Genomic DNA, 21,486 nt, shown 5'->3' with positions numbered 1-21,486 from the left:
TCTTTTTGCAGAATGAATGAATGAAAGAAGGAGTTGGATTTTTTACTTTCTTGTTCAGGTCAAAGTCCATCTATTCCTTCAAGTGCTCCAACTCGCATTTGATGATCCACATTGCTATGATTATGCTAATATGTTAGAGGTGCTTCCAACTAAAAATCGTTGCTCTCCATTGGGTTCCAAATGCATGAAGTCACTAGTCACTACAGTTCCTGACCTTCAACATAAACTGAAAGTAGTTCAAGGTGAAAATCAGGAATAAGGCCCTCTGTACTCTGGGAAAAACAGGCAGGATAGGCCTTCAGATAGATATTTTCAGGAGAAGATTTTAAGAGCTCAATTTCTTGCATCTTTTCATACCTAGAAAAGCACTGAAATCATTAATGGAGACATCTGCTCCTCAGGACTAGCAGCAACCTTCTGCCAAAATGTGTGCTTGAATGCACATATCATCCTTCTCTAAAATCATATATATCCTGATCTTCCCCTCTACCTCTTTGGAGCAGTACCTCAGAGATACCTGAGTAGCTGTCTCTGGGATATAGTCCTCATTTGACCCCAAATAAAACTTAAGTCACAACTCTCATGGTATGCTTTTATGTTTTTTAAGTGTTAACGTATTTTTGAAAGAAAAAAATTAATGAATCTCTTAATATTCTTCAGATGCCACTGAGAATAACATGATTTCATATTTCTAACATTGCCTTAGGTCCAATGATTATATAGAAGTTGATACCAAACGCTGACCCATCACTATTGAGAATCCCCTCTAAAATTACATTCAAGTACCACTGCCAGATAGTGGAAGGCAGGGAAGCCTAGAGTGCTGCAGTCTGTGGGGTCGCAGAGTCAGACATGACTGAGCCACTGAACAAAAACCACCACCATTGCCAGATGCCCGTACTAACCTGAACCATTCATTATTTTAATTTTCTATCCAGAAAAAAAGCAGCATTTTTATCAACTTGTCTTACAATTACTTAGAAGCAAAAACACAACTTTAAAATACAAAACAATCAGGTCTAAGATCTGATTTGATTTACAAGCTAATAAATTAGTCTTATTCTTCCCTGGATGCTGGCAGAAGAGACAAAACTCCTGAGTCAGAGACAAAGGTTTTATTACTCACGGCCCAGCAAGCAGCTAGAGCATCAGCATGTTTACAATGGTTCTTCCTGCCCCCAGATCTCACAAGGAGACAAGGAGGAGCCCAGACAGATGCTGCATATGCAGGGTATGTGCACCTTAACCGAAAAAATTGAGATTGAGGAATCCAAAACACTTTTATAGAAAGGAATGAACAAGTTTGCCCTTTGTCTGGGGGTAGAAGGAGATATTACCTCATCTCTCAACCTCATTAATTGCATAAACAGCCCTGAAAAATGACCTCAGTAAACAGCAGTTAGGGCTGAATCTTAGGACATTCAGCAAGACATAAAGGACAACTAGTGACCTACAAAGGACCATCTCTCCCAGTGAAGCTATTATTATATAAGCACAAATAAATCATCAACCAAAATTTGCAAACTTTTGTTTATTCTGCAGAAAACAGAGAGCAAGCATATTTCTACGTAGTTCAATGTCTGGGTTCCACTTGGCTTTTATTCCCACCTACTATGACTATGACTAGAGCAAAGAGTTCATAAATGAAATGCAAGCAATGAGGCTGCAGCGGAAGTCAAGGTCAGAGGATGAGGGCTTTTAAACACCATGATAAGGTCATTGGACATACCCAAAGAAAACAGGAGTTACTTGAGGGTTCAAAGTGAGAGAAATTCAATTAGCATTTTAGATAAATGGCACAGAACCGGCAAAAAGAGAGGCGGCGGCAGCTTAGTCACTCAGCTGTATCCAAATCTTTGTGACCCCATGGACTGTAGCCCACCAGGCTCCTCTGTTCATGGGGATTCTCCAGGCAAGAATACTGGAGTGGGTTGCCATGCTCTCCTCCAGGGGATCTTCCCAACCCAGAGATCGAACCCAGGTCTCCCACATTGTAGGTGGATTCTTTACCATCTGAGCCACCAGGGAAGCCCAAAAATAGAGGCAGGAAGGCTAATTTGGAGGCAGTTGAATGATTGTGAGTTGACCCAAAGAGTAGGAGGCAGGATGCACATAAAAGTAGACGTGAGATATGTTTAAAAGGTAAAATTGTCCTAATTTAGAGTTTAACTGTATACAAGAGGTGAGAAAGAAGAATTTAAGAAAACTGCCCGCTTCTGCTTAAGCAGCCACGGAAAGGTAACACTATTCCTGAATGCACAGAACACAGAGAATGTAGCAAATGAGGGAGTGAAGTGTTTAGTTCTTTTGATCCTATAAGGAGTTCAAGATGTACTGGGACATCTAAGATGTCTAATAGAAGTTGATACGCAGATGTGGTGCTGCAGAGATAAAGCGAGGCCGGTGCCATGGAACTAAATGGTAACTGAAGCCTCTGAAGGAGGAGGAGACCGTGTGGGAGCGTATGAAGAACAAGAGGAAAAAAAAAAAAAAAAAAACACAGGCTCAGGAGAAACCTTCAAGTATAACCAAATCCTGCAGCACAATCACTCGAAGACTCAAAAGAATTACAATCAGAAAGAAGAAAGGAAATCAAGAATGCGTGATACCACAGTCACTAAAAGAATATCTCAGGAAAAGAGACATCAGAGTCAAATGCTAAGGTGGATTCAGCTGACTTCAGGACTTAACATGTTTATTAAACTGAGTAAGGCGCTCTTTGATGTAAGCAGTTTCCTTGGAATCGTGGAGGAAGAAATCATGTCACCAGAAAGAGAAAGAGAAGTGAGATGAAGAAATGACAGATGTGTGTGTATGCAGGCAACTGTTTCAAGCAGTGTAAAGTACAAATGGAAACAGAAGATTTCCAGCATTTGTTTCATTTCTTAATGATAGGAGAGATTTGAATATGCTTTTAATGAACATAGGAAGGAACCAATAGATAAAGATTAAAGAAATGGATATAAGACAGGAGAGATGGTCAAAAGAGACGCAAAAGGAGAATTTTCAGAAAGATAAAATCACAACTCTCATACAAATATAAAAAGAACATGTATCAAAAATGCCCCTTGATTTGCTAAACAGTGAGGTAACTTGTAAGATATTAAGACCAGCTCAAAGCGATTTAATCAGATGATTTACCTTTAAGTATTACTAAAGAAGGGCTTCCCGGATAGCTCAGCTGGTAAAGAATAAACCTGCAATTCAGGAGATCCCAGTTGGACTCCTGGGCCAGGAAGTTCCCCTGGAGAAGGGATGGGCTACCCACTCCAGTATTCTTGGGCTTCACTGGTGGCTCAGACAGTAAAGAATCCACCTGCAATGCGGGAGACTTGGGTTCGATCCCTGGGTTGGGAAGACCCCCTGGAGGAGGGCATGGCAACCCACTCCAATATTCTTGCCTGGAGAATCCCCATGGACAGAGGAGCCTGGAGGGCTACAGTCCCTGGGGTCACAAAGAGTTGGACACGACTGAGCAACTAAGTGTAGCACAATTATCAAAGAAGTGTAAGGACAAGATTGCTCAGCAAGTGCAAACTGATTAATATCCTAAAAAGCAAAACCTGAAGTCTTTAGTGCGTTTGTACAGAAGAGAAAATTTAGACAGACCTTGTTTACATCACTATAGTGTAAAATGCATAAATTAACTATGCATGTAACTTGACTAAGTCTGGGACCTCTAAATCATAATAAACTGTGAACTGAACAAAGTACATTCCCCTGGATAACCCTTGTGTGGACCTGTAAAACCATGACCCCTTGTGATAATAAAAGGACATTCTGTTCACCTTTGATCTTATTTACAAGTTCCAGACAATTTTTCTTGATGAGTATTTGCTAAGAAGTGTATCCTCTACTTCTTGACAAGTAGAAGAAACACTCAAAAAAAAAAAAAAAATGAATGAAGTTAATGAGATGAAATTAGAGACAGAATTAAGAAAAAGGAACCCAAAATGGTGAAGGGCTCCTGGGGTTGGCAACAGTGTCACTCCACTAGGTCTGGTAACAGAGCAAATGGTTACCATGACCTTTTGAGACCTATAGCTCCAGTGTAAATGCTGTGGACTTCGATAGAGGAACACATTCATCACCAACCCCTGAGCCTGAGAAGGAGGATAATAAGTGAAAGACTATTCCTCAACATCCTCCTGCTCTCTGACTTCTGGTGACTTCCACTGGAGAAATCCATCCTGATGCCAGAGGGCAAAGGAGCCTTGATGTAGGCCCTACATCTCATTCTGCTGGGACATAAAGGAGGGTAGAAATGGCGGAAAGTGGACGCAGAGGGCGGATGAAGAATATCCAGCTCAGGAAGGGAACTAGAGCTTAGAGGGAAAGATAAGGCTTTGAGAGGAAAGAGGACTTTCAACAGTAGCAGGGAGATAAAAGGTAATGAGTGTAGTTATAAGGTTGTTTGTACATTGGAAGGTATTTCTGGGGCTTCTTACTTAATGAATTGAATTTACTATCTTTAAAGTCACCAACATGGTTGGTAAGACTGGAGGTTTTAAGAAAAGAGGAAAATTTGGGGATGGCTCTTGTAGAGAAGTATAGAGGGAACTGACCAGATAAATAACAGTAAGAATTTTTGAAGGAGGGGGTAGAGGTACAGAAAAGGGGAGTTATATGTAAAGAGGATGAATTCATAGTGGAACCCATCTTCAAGATCATTTGTTTTTTCTCCAAAATTCAGTTACAGCCTTACTTCTTTCGTGACATCTCCTGTGACCTCTTCAGTACACGTATAAAAGAACAATGACTAATTGGTACTAAACCAAAAGAATTCTCTTGATGAATTCTAATATTCATGGATGTAGTGTCTCATTGCATTCTGATTACAAATTAGTACATTCTTTATTGCTTCTCAGGAAAGGAAACAGATGGTCAATGGTTATGATTGGAATGAATCCATCTTGTAAGCTAAAATATTCAAGATTATTTCAGGTCAATGTGAAATCAGTAAACTTTATATTCATATTTATATTATTTTTCATAAATTAACCAAATTAGCAAAACTTGCTCAGTGTATCAAATGTCATCATTAGTTCTGAGAAAAGAAAATACAGCATCCAGCAATTTTTCATAACACTAACTACTTGGAGTATTTGTAAAATACTGACTGGATTATGATACCTAATGAGTTAACAAAACAAATTTCTTTTATTATGCTATAATTTTAGACGTTGCATCTTTCATCAGGCATTTTTTAACAGAAATCCAGAATGATGCAAAAGGGAAGGCCACAATTATTTCAAAAGAAAGATGTTGAAATGCAGGGTATATTCAAACAAACTGGATAGCCACGTAGGATGATTTGTTCTGTGCCAAAGTATACTCACATGGCTCCACAAGGCACAAGTTTTGAGCTTCTGTAACTTGCTGCTAACACCACTTCCAGTTCTCTTTGGCAATTATTACACGTTGCTGTAACATCTACAACAACAGTATCTTTCAACAGCAAGTACCTCCTACTTGAATCCTGTCATTTTCTATATTTAAATAAGCCTTTTCCTAGATCGTTTTAACCAAGAGTTTCATTTCAACAGCAAAGAATTTGTTGAAATATCATGGTAGGCAAAGAATTGTACTCTGAACTTACCAAGACTATATGTCTAAGTCTCAAATAAATGTCATTTTCACTTTCTACCATGTTTCTTACGGATGTGCATACATGTCCTCTCTTCTCTACCAGAATATAAATTTCTTACATGTAAGCTCTCTCTTATTTACCACTGTGTACCTTGTGGGAACAGCACATTGTGGGCACGCATGCGCATTTGGTAAATATTTGATGAATGAATGGATAGGTGGCTAAATGAATACAAGAGCAAATTAAATGGTCTGTTAATTAACAAATATTTGAAGAGCTCTCATCTATTTATGAGCTTCCCTGGTGGTTCAGCGGTGAAGAATCTGCCTGCAGCACAGGAACTTCAGGAGACATGGATTTGATCCCTGGGTCAGGAAGAATTCCTGAGAAGGGCATGGCACCCCACTCCAGGATTCGCGCCTGGAGAGTCCCATGGACAGAGGAGCCTGGCGGGCTACAATCATAGGGTCACAGAGTCTCACCAACTGAAGCGACTTGGCATACATGCACATCTGTTTATCACCTGAAAGGCAGTAGTGTATGCCATTGCTAATTGTTCTACTAGGCATATCAGCTGAAAATGTATCTAATTATATTCTTCAATAACTATGTCAAAAGTCAATTAGAGAACTAAAATGAAAATCTCCTCAAATGTGGAAACGCAAAGCATAAACTCTTAGTTTTGCTTTATAGTTGAGATCATGAAAAACTTAAACGGTTTACAAAAGGTTTGACACAAACGCTAAGAGCGGCATTATCCATAATCACTAAAAAGAGGGAAAAGCTCAAATACCTACCAACTGTTAAATAAATAAATAAAACGCAGTATGTCCGTATAATGGAGATTATTTAAAATAAAAAGGAATGAAGTGTTAGTACATGTTGTAGCACGGGTGAACCTTGAAAACATTTTGTAAAGTGAAATTTATATGAAATGTCCAGAAGAGGCAAATCTATAGAGACAGAAAATATTTTAGTAGTTGCCAGGTTTGGGAGCAGAGTGAATAAAGAGTGACTGCTGATGGGAATTAGGTTTCTTTGGGGGTAATGAAATGTTCTCAAATTAGACTGCGACAATTGTATAATTCTGCAAATATACTATAAAGCATTGAATTATATGTTTAAATGGGTGAATGGCATGAAATATAAATGATATTAAATAAAGCTTTTTTTAAAAAGTAAAGATTAAGTGACTTGTTCAAAATTACATGAATAATTAGTGAAACCAGAACTGTAATCTACTTTCTCAGCCAATACAGTTATTGCTTCTTACTTTGCTGTTGTCTTGTGTGTAACAGTTGGATTTTTCGCCCCTTTATTTTCTGAAATTCTTCATTGCTTTTTTTGCCATTTTCATATTTTTATTTAGTTCTCTTTCTCCACCCTCCACCGCCTCCCCCACCCCGCATTTCTTAACTTCCTCAAGCACCCAGGCTGTCCTCTCCAGCTGTTAAATGACCTTCATTTTAATGATCACGAGACTCGGTTTCTTATTTGGCTGCACATCGGATGACTTCGCATACTATTAATCTATTTCTTCCATAAAAGGGACATTTGGGACCAAGCATGTGAAACTTCCCGGGCAGGACTTTGTAGAAGAAGATGACTTTAGCCAAATGTGCCCAGCAGGTGGGAAACCATTGAACAAAAGAATGACTCTGTCACTGGAATCTCATTACATTCATGGAAATGAGAGACTTGCAAGCGTTGTTGAATCTGATACTCCTGCCGGGGAGATTGACTTACAGCTGGTGTGTGAGAAATGCCATTTTCCAGATGACTTCCTCTCCTGTTACAAAGTCTGGCTATGGCCCCTGCAAAGTGCTGGATCTTCTCCATACTTGAGTGTTTGAGACACTTATCTTGTCTTTCCCCTCTGTGCTGGCTCTTTCCACTCATCTTTTTTTAATTTTAAGTGTTCTACTCTAGGAAGATTAATTCTTCTCTATTGAGTTCCATGTCTTTATGAATATACGTGCGGCCATGGTGATCATGTCCACTGGGACTGAGAGAAGGCAGAAGGTAAATGGTAGTTCACACTATTAAAGAAAAGCTCAAGGTAATGCATTTTCTCTCTCTGCAGGACATGGCTGGATCACTTCCCCAAGCCTAAGAAATGAAAAATGGACATCTCCTCATCTATCACTGTCAGTCTCTAGAAACATGGTTAGATGTAATTAGCAGGTGACATTTTTTCTTTTTTTCCAAGTGAAAATGTCCAATGTGAGTCTTTCGCTGGTTTAAATTGTAAAACAGATAGGTTTTCTTCTATTTTTAAAAACATTTTGGACTCTGTGGGAGAAGGCGAGGGTGGGATGTTCTGAGGGAACAGCATCGAAACATGTATATTATCAAGGGTGAAACAGATCATCAGCCCAGGTTGGATGCATGAGACGGGTGCTCAGGGCTGGTGCACTGGGAAGACCCAGAGGGATGGGATGGGGAGGGAGGCAGGAGCGGGGATCGGGATGGGGAACACATGTAAATCCATGGCTGATTCATGTCAATGTATGGCAAAAACCACTACAATATTGTAAAGTGATTAGCCTCCAACTATTAAAAATAAATGGAAAAAAAATTTTTTTAATAAAAATAAAAACATTTTCTGGTGGCTTTAAGCAGTTTTTATTCACTAACTGCCCATAGTTATTATTCATTTTCCTTTAATCCCAAATTATTTGAGGGACTCGTGAAACTTTTATGGGAAAATAGGAGAAAATTGGTAAGTTCATGTCATTCAACCTATAGTACAACTTGTAAATTGTGGAGTGAAGAGAGGAAAAAAGGAAAAGACAGAAGAATGTTCTAGGTACAGACATAGTAGGAATAATGGCCCAACATGGAGTCTTGATGTTACACTGTCATATTTCACGGAGTTAAAAGAGAGGGTTTTAGGAAGCTGACAGTGATGGTTACCTACCCAACAGGCGTTTGTCTCCCTTCTTTCTTGCTAACAGAAGTGCAATGTGTTTTGAGTTGACGGTGTGCCCAGCTCCAGGAACTGAATCATGTCTTATCAATCATGACTTTAATGTCTCTTTTTGATTCCTTCCTATTTGGGATACTGGTGTGCCATAATGATGCTTAGAACTTCAGCAGCCATCTTTCCACCATAATGCATTAAAGGAGGATAAATATAAATGTGCTTAATACCTGAAACAAAACTGGGTCTTTGATGACATCACTGCACTGATGAACTAGATGCCCTGGCTCCTCCAGACCCTGTATAATATAAGGAAGAAAAGTGTCTCAAATGCTCAGTTGGTTGTTTATTAATTGCAGACCTACACATCATAACTGAAACAGTGTCAGAGCATTTTCATACCATCAAGAATTTAAAGGATGCTCGAGATTATAAGAAAATTGAAGTTTTTGATCAGGCTTAGATAATTTAAGCCTTCCATCAAGGTCAACTGATCTCTCAAGAGTTGCATCTTTTCTCTGATATGCGCTTCTGGATGGCCTGACGGAGGTGAAAGGCAGTTATAGATAAGCAATGGATACAGCGCTGGGTCCTCTCTGAATCTTGAGTTTTCATTCACAACAAGGACCACTGATGGCTTATGGTGAACAGTGTTGGATTCGTGATCTCTGAAGAAGAGAATTTAGCTTTGGGACCAGAGACACAGCTTCACTCACTCAGAGCGTCACTACAGTTTTATTACAGTGAAAAGGGGATAGAGAAAGCTTCTGACCTAACATCAGAAACATCAGAGAGTGCCCCACTGACTAGTCTTATCAAGGCCTCATATACTTTTTCAATGGGTTACTAACAACAGAAAGGCCTGAGCAAACCCACTCCCACAACATACATCTTAAGATAACAGGATTAGCCAGAAGGTTCTTGTTAAGAAGAAGAAACTTGCCCTCAAGCAAGATACATTGTTGGTATATAATAATTAATACAGAGTTTAAGGGAAAACATACTCTTGAACAAGATGAGATGCTTTGTTGTGTAAACATTCAGTCAGTTCAGTTCAGTCGCTCAGTCGTGTCCAACTCCCTGCAACCCCATGAACCGCAGCACGCCAGGCCTCCCTGTCCATCACCAACTCCCAGAATTTACCCAAACTCATGTCCATTGAGTCGGTGATGCCATCCAGACATCTCATCCTCGGTCGTCCCCTTCTCCTCCTGCCCTCAATCTTCCCCAGCATCAGGGTCTTTCCCAATGAGTCAACTCTTTGCATCAGGTGGCCAAAGTATTGGAGTTTCAGCTTCAGCATCAGTCCTTCCAGTGAACACCCAGGACTGATCTCCTTGAGGATGGACTGGTTGGATCTCCTTGCAGTCCAGGGGACTCTCAAGAGTCTTCTCCAACATCACAGTTCAAAAGCATCAATTTTTCGGTGCTCAGCTTTCTTCACAGTCCAACTCTCACATCTGTACATGACCCCTGGAAAAACCATAGCCTTGACTAGATGGACCTTTGTTGGCAAAGTAATGTCTCCGCTTTTCAATATGCTATCTAGGTTGGTCATAACTTTCCTTCCAAGAAGTAAGCTTCTTTTAATTTCATGGCTGCAGTCACCATCTGCAGTGATTTTGGAGCCAAAAAAAAATAAAGTCTGACACTGTTTCCACTGTTTCCCCATCTATGTGCCATGAAGTGATGGGACCAGATGCCATGATCTTAGTTTTCTGAATGTTGAGCTTTAAGCCAACTTTTTCACTCTCCTCTTTTACTTTCATCAAGAGGCTTTTTAGTTCCTCTTCACTTTCTGCCATAAGGGTGGTGTCATCTGCATATCTGAGGTTATTGATATTTCTCCTGGCAATCTTGATTCCAGCTTGTACTTCTTCCAGCCCAGAGTTTCTCATACTCTGCATATAAGACAAATAGGCAGGGTGACAATATACAGCCTTGACATACTCTTTTTCCTATTTGGAACCAGTCTGTTGTTCCATGTCCAGTTCTAACTGTTGCTTCCTGACCTGCTTCAGATTTCTCAAGAGGCAGGTCAGGTGGCCTGGTATTCCGTTTCTTTCAGAATTTTCCACAGTTTATTGTGATCCACACAGTCAAAGGCTTTGGCATGGTCAATAAAGCAGAAATAGATGTTTTTCTGGAACTCTCTTGCTTTTTTGATGATCCAATGGATATTGGCAATTTGATCTCTGGTTCCTCTGCCTTTTCTAAAACCAGCTTGAACATGTGGAAGTTCACAGTTCACGTATTGCTGAAGCCTGGCTTTGAGAATTTTGAGCATTACTTTACTAGCGTGTGAGATGAGTGCAATTGTGCGGTAGTTTGAGCATTCTTTGGGATTGCCTTTCTTTGGGATTGGAATGAAAACTGACCTTTTCCAGTCCTGTGGCCACTGCTGAGTTTTCCAAATTTGCTGGCATATTGAGTGCAGCACTTTCACAACATCATCTTTCAGGTTTGAAATAGCTCAACTGGAATTCCATCACCTCCACTAGCTTTGTTCATAGTGATGCTTTCTAAGGCCCACTTGATTTAATCATTAACTCTGGGCTTAAAGTAAGTTAGTCTTAGGCAAAACAGATTGTTGCCATAACAACTCAGAGCTGAAGGAAAAAAACGTCTTATGTGACTAAGATGAAGGGATATAGAAGAAAAACCTTTGTCCCTTTCTCCTCCTTGAGGGCCCTGGTCTCCTTATTGACCTACCAAAGATTAGTTCCCTCAGGATCATTTAAGAAACAATAGTGAATGACTATTAAGATTCCTGGAATATTCCTAAAGAAGACAAACTGTTTGATCACATGAGTACATGGATAGTTACAACATCTGTTAGGCTATATAATAAAAATGAACTTTGTGTGTAGGGGGAGAAGAAAGCAACAAAGAATTTCACTGTGTCAAGTTTGAGGTGCTTGTGGATCAGAAGTTCCTAAGATTTCAGATTTCACATGCCATCAAAATCTCCAAATAAATGTGAGAAACTAATTTAAGACTATCAGTTTTTCATTTTGTTATGCCAGGATATATATTTTTAAAAACTATCCACTAATATCAATATTTCATTTTTTACAAAAGGATATTTAAACACCAGAAATTAAGGAGTGGATCTTAATATAAAAGGCAATTTGTCAAATTAAGTAAATGACTTCATTTTAAAACTACATTAAAATGTTCTTTTATTTTTCATTTCCTCTTGTACCAACATAATCCCCATCACTGACTTACAACATATCACAAATTGGCACTTAGAACAACAGAAATAGATTGTGCGTACAGAGATTTGGGGCCCCACAGAGAAGCGATAGTTGAAGATCTAGACTCATAAGCCTCTTATTTGGAGTTGACAAAACAGATAATCACAAATACTATTTATTCACTACCTCTCTACGTCAAGCACTGTTGTAAGGGTTTTACATTATTTCTCATTTCAGAATCACAATTCTGAAAAGTAAGGGAGGGTAGCTGATTTTTATAGTTGAAAAAAATTGAGACTGAAGGCTTTAAGCTGCTCAAGATCACAAAGCAGAAAGTGTCAGAGTTAATATCCAAGGTTTCTCTAACCTGAAGCTCTATATTTTTAAGTGTGATGTGACACTGCTACCCTGGAAAGAATATATACAGTGAGAAGGTCATCAAGGATGGAGCTCTAAGGAATACTGACACTTAAGCTGATGCTCCAGAAGGAAAGAGCCTAGGAAAGGGAAAAAAATGAGATCATGTAAAACAAAGGAGAGGAGAAATCCAAAAGAAATGTGTTGTCAAAGATTCCAAATGTCACGGAGAAGCAAAGCGAAAGCGTTAGTGGCTCAGCCATGTCTGACTCTCTGTGACCCCACAGACTGTAGCCCACCAGGCTCCTCTGTCCATGGGATTCTCCAGGCAAGAATACTGGAGTGGGTTGCCATTTCCTTCTCCAAGGAATCTTCCTAGCCCAGGGATGGAACCTGCATCTCCTGTGTTGGCAGGCAGATTCTTTACCATCAGCACCACCTGGACAGCCCCCTAGAATCAGTAGCTGACTAGAACTCTAATCCTTTTCACAAGTCTGGAACCAGCCTGGATCTCCTTTTTTGTTACTGGCTCATTGTAAGGGACTTAATCTGGATCACTTGAGCTGTTAGATTAACTACCATTTGAAGTTTTGACCTTGGTGCTTTATCAGTATCATATCAAACCATATTCAAATTTATATAATATCTATTATATTTATAATAGATATATTTATATAATATCTATTACTTATAACAATAAGTGCCTCTAATAGAAATAGGGTTTTTTTTTTTTAACAATGTAATTTGTAATTTAGGAACTCTGGATGTAGAGGAATACATTTGCTGCAACCTTATAGCCTGTTATAAAATTTCAATTATAAAGGGCTTCCCTGGTTGGTAAAGAACCTGCCTGCAATGCAGGAGACCAAAGCTGCTTCTAATACGCACAAAGACTTGAACTGCAATTTCAGCTTACGATCATTAGGAGGCACTGACACACTGATATCAGAGTTTGAATAATTAAGCCTATACTTTGTATTAGGGCTTCCGTGATAGCTCAGTTGGGAAAGAATCCGCCTGCAGTGTGGGAGACCTGGCTTCAATCCCTGGGTTCAGAAGATCCCTTGGAGAAGGGAAAGGCTACCCACTCCAGAATTCTGGCCTGGAGAATTCCATGGGCTGTATAGTCCATGGGGTTGCAAGGAGTCGGACACAAGTGAGTGGCTTTCACTTCATACTTGGTATTCGATACAAGTTTAGGACAATCCCTTTTATCAAGTCCTAACAGAGATTTCCAGTCATGATTTCTTCACCCTTTCAGTGCCTGACATATATTTGTCTCTCAGGTCCAAATTCTTTCCTTTTGCCTGCTCTGTGAAAATGGATCTGGGCCCTTTAAATATTTTCCACCGTCAACTGTACGAAGTCAAACGTTGTAAGCAGATATGCTGGAGGGACACCTCAGGGGGAAAGGGTTTTGCGTCCTGGTTCCCATGAGCTCACTTGGCAGACTCCTGCGGCACATGCCCAGGTCCAGTTGCAATAGCTCAGGCAGCTTCCAGCACCTCGCTCCTGCAGGGAGCCAGCTCTTCCAAAGCCAGGCTCCTGTAGAGTGGCCAGGAACACAGTGACGGTCACCACCTCTGCACAGTTTTGCTGCATTACTTTAGGTGAGATACCACCTCGGGAACAACCTTCCCTGGAGCCCTAGAGAAAGGCAAGTTCCTGAGACCAGATTTCCAGCATACGCCCCCAGGGTAGCATCGCAGTGACATTTCTGACATTCAGGGAGGGCTGTGCCTTCTGCAATAGGTTCCAGATCTCAGTCCTGGAATGTGGGGAGGGGAGGATGAGTTGGGGCTCTGTCTTGCATGCTCTTCTCAGCCCTTTGGGTTAGGACCACTCCTTAGACCTGTTACACTGTATTCTTTACAGTTCTCTTACCAGTGAAAGAAGCATCGCTCAGTCTCCTATTATAGTTCATGATTCTCTATATTAAACTTTCTGTGTTCAAGTTACTATGTGACTTTTCTTTCCTGATATGACCCATGCTGATAAATTCCATTTACACTTACCTTTATTAAAATAACTAAAGTAATTATATGGGCTTCCTGGGAGCAGGAGGAGAAGGGGACGACAGAGGATGAGATGGCTGGATGGCATCACCGACTGGATGGACATGAGTTTGAGTAGTCTCCGGGAGTTGGTGATGGACAGGGAGGCCTGGCGTGCTGCGGTTCATGGGGTCGCAAAGAGTCAGACACGACTGAGCGAATGAACTGAACTGAACTGAGGGGGCGCTAGTGGGAAAGAATATGCCTGCCAATGCAGGAGACACAAGTTCAATCCCTGGGTTGGGAAAATCCCCTGGAAGAGGAGATAGCAACCCACTCCAGTATTTTTGCCTGGAGAATTCTATACAGAGGAGCCTGGCAGGCTATAGTCCATGGGGCCCCAAAGAGTCAGACAAGACTGTAGTGACTGAGCACAAAAGTAATTAAAAACAATAGTAACTCAATAAATTTCAAAGATAACATCACAACTTTTAAAGAAATAAATCATTCAAATAATACCTTTCCCACTACACAGTAATTTTGCCAGTTCACCATGTTTCCCAAGAACAAGGCAAACACCCTTTCTGGTGAATTTTCCTTAACCCTTAAATTTCCTAGACGTGAAAGGAGGAAAGAGGAAGACAACTGAAAGAATCTGATTGAGAACCTATCACATCTTAGAAATCTATGTATCTCATCTGCCTTAATTCCCAGAGAAATAACTATTATTATTCCAGTTTATCTATGAGGAAACTGAGACCAAGAGAGGTTAAATAACTCACTGAAGATCACATACCCAGTAAATGGTAACAGAAGATTCAAAGGCAGGTACAGCTGATTCCAAACTTCTTATACTTCACCACAGACCATTATTTGTGTGACTGTGTCTCTTCTTTCTGAATCAGATACAGAGGGCGCTCACTGTGACCGAACTGTTAGTTTACGTTTTCACAACCTCCATGCCCTCAAAACACAGCTTCTTTTCTTTGCATGCTTCAGAAGAAAAAGAAAGAAGCAACTACCTAGAAAGCATGTAATAACAGAGAAAGCTTTCATGTGCATTTCCCTTCAGTCAAAAAAAAAATTTTCTAATAATATAAGCGGTGTGAAATTGTAAACTGCCTGTTCTTTTTCCAATCAAAACATACTATTTAGGTGGCAGTGATAATTAACTTTGGCAACTTTAGCCCTAGACATATTGGTTTATATTATATCAAATTTAGCACATTTTTCAAGTGTTGAAAGAAAAAAAAAAAAACTGTCAGCCCTAAATTCTATCCTTCACAAAAATATCCTTCAGGTATGAAGAGGAAAAAAAGACATTCTCAGATGAAGGAAAACTAAGAGAATCTGTTCCCAGGAGACCTAACTTAAAGAATGTCTTAAAGAAATTCTTCAAACACAAAGGAAATGACTTCAGAATGGTAAAATAATAAACCAGTAGGCTAAAAAAAAAAAAACACACACACAAGGAAAGGGTGAATTTAATAGACTATCCCTCTTCTCATGGATTCTAAATCATGTGTGATGGTTGAATCAACAACTATAATACCAACTCATGGAGTGTTCCATGTATATAGAGGAAAGTAATTTTTTAATGGGGAGAGTTAAGGGACTTATTTGAATGGAAACAAGAGTCCTATACTCCACTTGAAGTGGTAAAATGTTTCCCATAGATTGCCACTGCAGTTATACACATTCATTGTAATACCTAAAAGCAACCACTAAGAAAACGGTATATTTAAAAATAGTTCAAGGAAGACAAAGAAGGACCCCTCTATCACATATTAGGGTCTCCTGGAGAGAATCAACTTCAGAAGAAGTGTCCAACACCCAAGAGGACAGGATGTCTCAGTCACCCAGCCTCAGTCTTCAGCTTCTCTGGCACTTGAATAGAATAACCATGAACCAGAATAACCACAAAAAGTGTCGCACTTTAACAGCATTATCCTCTAGGTTTTGAAATAGCTCAACTGGAATTCTATCACCTCCACTAGCTTTGTTTGCAGTGATGCTTCCTAAGGCCCACTTGACTTCACATTCCAGGATGCCTGGCTCTAGGTGAGTGATCACACCATCATGGTTATCTGGGTCCACTGGACTGGAAAAATTTCATTCCAATACCAAAGAAAAACAATGCCAAAGAATGTTCAAACTACCGCACAATTGCACTCATCTCACACACTAGCAAAGTAATGCTCAAAATTCTCCAAGCCAGGCTTCAGCAATACGTGAACAGAGAACTTCCAGATGTTCAAGCTGGATTTAGAAAAGGCAGAAGAATCAGAGATCAAATTGCCAACATCTGCTGGATGGTCGAAAAAGCAAGAAAGTTCCAGAAAAACACCCACTTCTGCTTTATTGACTACACCAAAGCCTTTGACTGTGTGGATCACAACAAGCTGTGGAAAACTCTTACCGAGATGAGGATAACAGACCACCTTTCCTGCCTCCTGAGAAATCTGTATGCAGGTCAAGAAGCAACAACTAGAACTGGACATGGAACAACAGACTGGTTCCAAATCAGGAAAGGAGTATGTCACCCTGATTATTTAACTTACATGCAGTGTACATCACGCAAAATGCTGGGCTGGATGAAGCACAAGCTGGAATCAAGATTGCCAGGAGAAACATCAATAATCTCAGATATGCAAATGATATCACCGTTATGGCAGAAAGTGAAGAAGAACTAAAGAGCCTCTAGATGAAAGTGAAAGAGGAGGGTAAAAAAGTTGGCTTAAAACTCAACATTCAAAATACTAAGATCATGGCATCTGGTCCCATCACTTCATGGCAGATAGATGGGGAAACAGTGGAAACAGTAAGAGACTTTATTTTCTTGGGCTCCAAAATCACCACAGATGGTGACTGCAGCCATGAAATTAAAAGATGCTTGCTCCTGGGAAGAAAAGTTATGACCAACCTAGACAGCATATTAAAAAGCAGAGACATTACTTTGCCAACAAAGATCCATCTAGTCAAAGCTATGGCTTTTCCAGTAGTCATGTATGGATGTGAGAGTTGGACTAGAAAGAATTGGAGCACTGAAGAACTGATGCTTTTGAACTGTGGTGTTGGAGAAGACTCTTGAGAGTCCCTTGGACTGCAAGGAGATCCAACCAGTCCATCCTAAAGGAAATCAGTCCTGAATATTCACTGGAAGGACTGATGCTAAAGCTGAAACTCCAGTACTGTGGCCACCTGATGCAAAGAACTGACTCATTTGAAAAAACCCTAATGCTGGGAAAGATTAAAGGCGGGAGGAGAAGAGGAGACAGAGGATGAGATGGTTGGGTGGCATCACTGACTCGAGGGACATGAATTTGAGCAAGCTCTGGGAGATGGTATGGTAATCAGCAGGGAAGCCTGGAAGCTGCATCCCATGGGGTCACAAAGAGTTGGACGCGACTGAGTGACTGAACTGAACTGAGAATGACCATGGTGGAAACAACTGACCTCCACATGGGTGTGTCAGCCTGGGCTCCTTTGCACCGACACTACACTAGCTACCGCCACTGGTGAATGTCTGTCTTGCCAGCAGCACAGATCAGTGTGCCCCCACTATGAACTATCTTTCTGTGAAACCAACCAGGCACTTACACTCTGAAAAAGGCAATGTTTCATCCTGCCTGGGCTTGTAGTCCAGATAGGGCTCTGCATTTTCTTTCCTGGCCGTGGTTCCCAGCCAGCACCAACAAGGTGTTCATAGAATGGCTAAATTTATCATCACAGACTGCGACGTAACATTACTATCAATCTACACGCCCACAGTACAGAGGAGGAGGACCAGCAGGGTCTTGTGACTGCAGTAACCATTGCTCTACCCCATATTGTGCCATCGAAGTTGCCAGCCCCATAGAAGACTGAAGCGGCTTCATAAATGTGCCGCAGAGAGCAGCTTGGCGAGAACATGTTGAAAGGATGTTGTTCTTTAGTTGCTAACTTGTGTCCAACTCTTTTGCAACCCCATGGACTGTAGCCCACCAGGCTCCTCTATCCATGGAATTTTCCAGGTAAGAATACTAGAGAGGGTTGTCATTTCCTTCTCCAGGAGACCTTCCTGACCTAGGGATTGAATCCACATCCCCTGCATGGGCAGGCAGGTTCTTTACCACTGAGCCACCTGGGAAGCCCTCGGAAGTATCAGGCCCAATCTTTTAGGATGCAGAGTGTGGATCTTAAACAAACAGCCGTTATGTTGTTCTATGTCCATAATGAATAAACGGGACTGGCCAACACTGGATGGAGATAGAAGCAGTCACACTCATGACCACGTCCAGGAACCCACTTGGGAAAAGATGCATGCTCCCCCACAATTTGGAAGGCTGTGGAATCCTTCCACTAAGGACAAAGCAAGAATCTCACTGATCTTAGAGCTAATGCTGCTAACTGTTCACTTTGGGAGCCTTATGCCCGTAAATAGGAGAGGAAACAAAAGGATTACTATACTGACAGTGACAAGTGACCATCTCTGCTATAAAAAGGAAATTACAGCAGCCATGACCCTATAAAGACAGAGTGACCAAGAGGCTCACACCACTCAGAATAAGGTGGGCCATCCATCCACCAGGCAAATCACACTGATCGGCAGACGTGCTTGGCGATGGGGAGAAGAACTCAGGATTGGTAGTGAAGGAAGGAGGTAGTGAATATCACTCATGGCCTCAGCGGCAGCTGGATTTTATTCATCAAGGTAAGCTTCTTGTAAGATTTCCAATCAAAATTCTCGAGAGGCTGTGCCTGAATGCATGTGTATCTGAGTTCAAAGGGTAAACTGTGAGGACTGCTGCCGGAACCCACCCACTTCGGGTAAACAGGGGCGTCCCCCTCTTCCCCGGCTACTGTGAGCAGTGGTTGATATCTCAGCCACTCCCATTTCTGGAGATTTGCCCTCACAGGAACGGGAGCGGCCTCACCTGGGAGGCTATGACTGCCCATCTCTCCCCAGGCACGACCACTGCCCTGGTTGACCCCCATCATGGGGCATGCCCTGGCTGTACAATTTGTCCTCTGCAGCCTCCTGTGGGATAAGGTCCATATTCTGGCTCGGGTTCTTTTTCCTGTCCTATTCTGTTTTCCTCAGTTTCCTTCCCCTGAAAGTACTTTCCTGAAAAAACACTGACAGAAGACTTCCTGTGTCATGGTCTGCTTACAGAAACTCCAGGGAGGACACCTATGAATCATGAAACTGAACTATGCTAGACATGCCTTGTAAAACTTGATAATTTCCATCAAATGTGAAACCTGAAACCAAACGGTTAAATTTAAATCCATAGATAACAGAAACTCCACTATGTATTTCATATTACTTGAGTTAGGAAACAAGCATGCCTGCATGATGCTGAGTCATTCAGTTGTGTCCGACTCTTTGTGACCCCATGGACTGTAGCCCACCAGGCTCCCCTGTCCATGGGATTCTCCAGGCAAGAATACTGGAGTGGGCTGCCATTTCCTACTCCAGGGGATCCCCCAATTCAGGTATCCAATCTGCATCTCCTGCATTGCATTGCAAGTGGATTGTTTACCTCTGTGCCACCTGGGAAGCCCCAGGAAAGCAGAGTTTTTAGTAAAGATAATAAAATATCATTAATTCAAAAGAGGCAATAAGCTTTCTGTTTCTGCTTTAATGATGTCGTTCCAAAATCTTCATTACTCTAAAGGCAAGAAGCATGCTTCACAGAAAGCCTAGCTTTCACATTACTAGTTTCGTATGGGCCAAGAAAACCAAAACGGAGGCCACCGACAACAGGAAGAAATAACTTTTGAAATAATTTCACTCTGCCATAAAATTTACTCTGCTTATAATTAATTGTCATTCAGGTGGTTTTCCATAAGAGTCCAATTGTAAAAAATATACTGGAAAACAAAGTCACAAATCAGCATTGTACTATAGAGGGAAATACTTTTGGAAATTATATATAATATCATGGATTCAAAACACATTAAATTGAGGGGAAAAAATTAAGAACACCACAGAGAATTGCAATATTAATTGGCAATCATAACACTAGGAAGCTTGGTGGGTTCAATTCTTGTCTAGAGGACACAGAGCAAGCATATTATCTTTTAACTCTGGTTCTTGTAGGGCTTCAAGACTAGAAACTTATAACTTAGGGGACCAAATGTAAATTATTTTAAAAAGTGCTCCTATCACCAGTAAGAAAAGAATATGTCATCAAAATCCACTGTTCAACTTCCAAAGATCTAATGTTTACAAATCTCATCTTCCATCACAGGGAGCTTCCAGTATCTTAACAAACCATGGTGAGGAGCACTCAAATTAGCACCAAATCTTATCACAAGCTTTTGGTACAGAACACAATAATGCCCTACCTATTGAAATAATGGTTTCTTTTAAAGTTCTTCAGTCTGTTTTCCAAGGCCTTTCAAACTTTGGCCCTAACCTACCTTTCTAAGCTTGTCTTTGACTTTTCCCACATGGCCCTACGTGCTGCATCGCTTCAGTCGTGTCCGACTCTGCGACCCCGTGGACAGCAGCCCACCAGGCTCCTCTGTCCACAGGATTCTCCAGGCAAGAATACTGGAGTGGGTTGCCATTTCCTTCCCCTAGAGACCAACAAAACTGGGTGGTTTACTGTTCCCTTATTGTCCCACATTTCTTTATTTACAGGATAACTTCATCATCCTTAGACTCTGGAAGAAACTGCTTGGGTTCAAGTTTCTCATCATTATTTTGAAGGGAACCTCAAGCATCAGTATCAATTTATCCGTAAGTACTTCATTGTATACCTTTAAATACAAGGGCCATTTTTGTTTCCAAACACAGCCATGGTGTCATTCATTATCACATCAAAAATACTGAACCATAATTCCTTCCAATAAACATCAGATAAGCAGTCAGTATTCAAATATCCATGACTGTCTTGTACATTTTTAAATGTTTAGTTTGAATCAGGACTCAAATAAGAATCACACATTGCATTTGACTGTGTTTCTTAAATTCCTTAAGATTTTTCCATGCCCACCTTTCCCTCTTTGAAATTTGCTTATTAAACAAACAAGATTATTTGTCCAATAAAGTTTTCTACATTCTGGATTTAATGACTGCTTCCCCATGGTGTCTTTTAGCATGTTATTCTATCCCCTGTATTTCCTGTAAGCCAGGCTCATAAACTGCTAGTTAAATCTAGAGGCTTCATCTGTTTCAAGGTAAAAATTTTGGCAGGAATATTTTGGAGGTGGTGGTATATACTTCTTTCAATAGGTACAATACATAATGTCTAGTAGTTTCTCTTTTTGTGGTGGTAACAGCTATAAATGACAATTTCCTAGATTAAACATATCATTGAGGGTCACAAAATGGTGATATTTGCATCCTATTATTCCTTCTTTGTTTATTGGCTATGATAGTTTTATAGAGAGAAACTTACCCTCATGAACTATTTGACTGCCCTGAGGTAT

This window comes from Cervus elaphus, chromosome 17 (assembly GCF_910594005.1).
Source record: "Cervus elaphus chromosome 17, mCerEla1.1, whole genome shotgun sequence".
Taxonomy (NCBI): domain Eukaryota; kingdom Metazoa; phylum Chordata; class Mammalia; order Artiodactyla; family Cervidae; genus Cervus; species Cervus elaphus.
Note: the sequence above shows the minus strand (reverse complement) of the source record.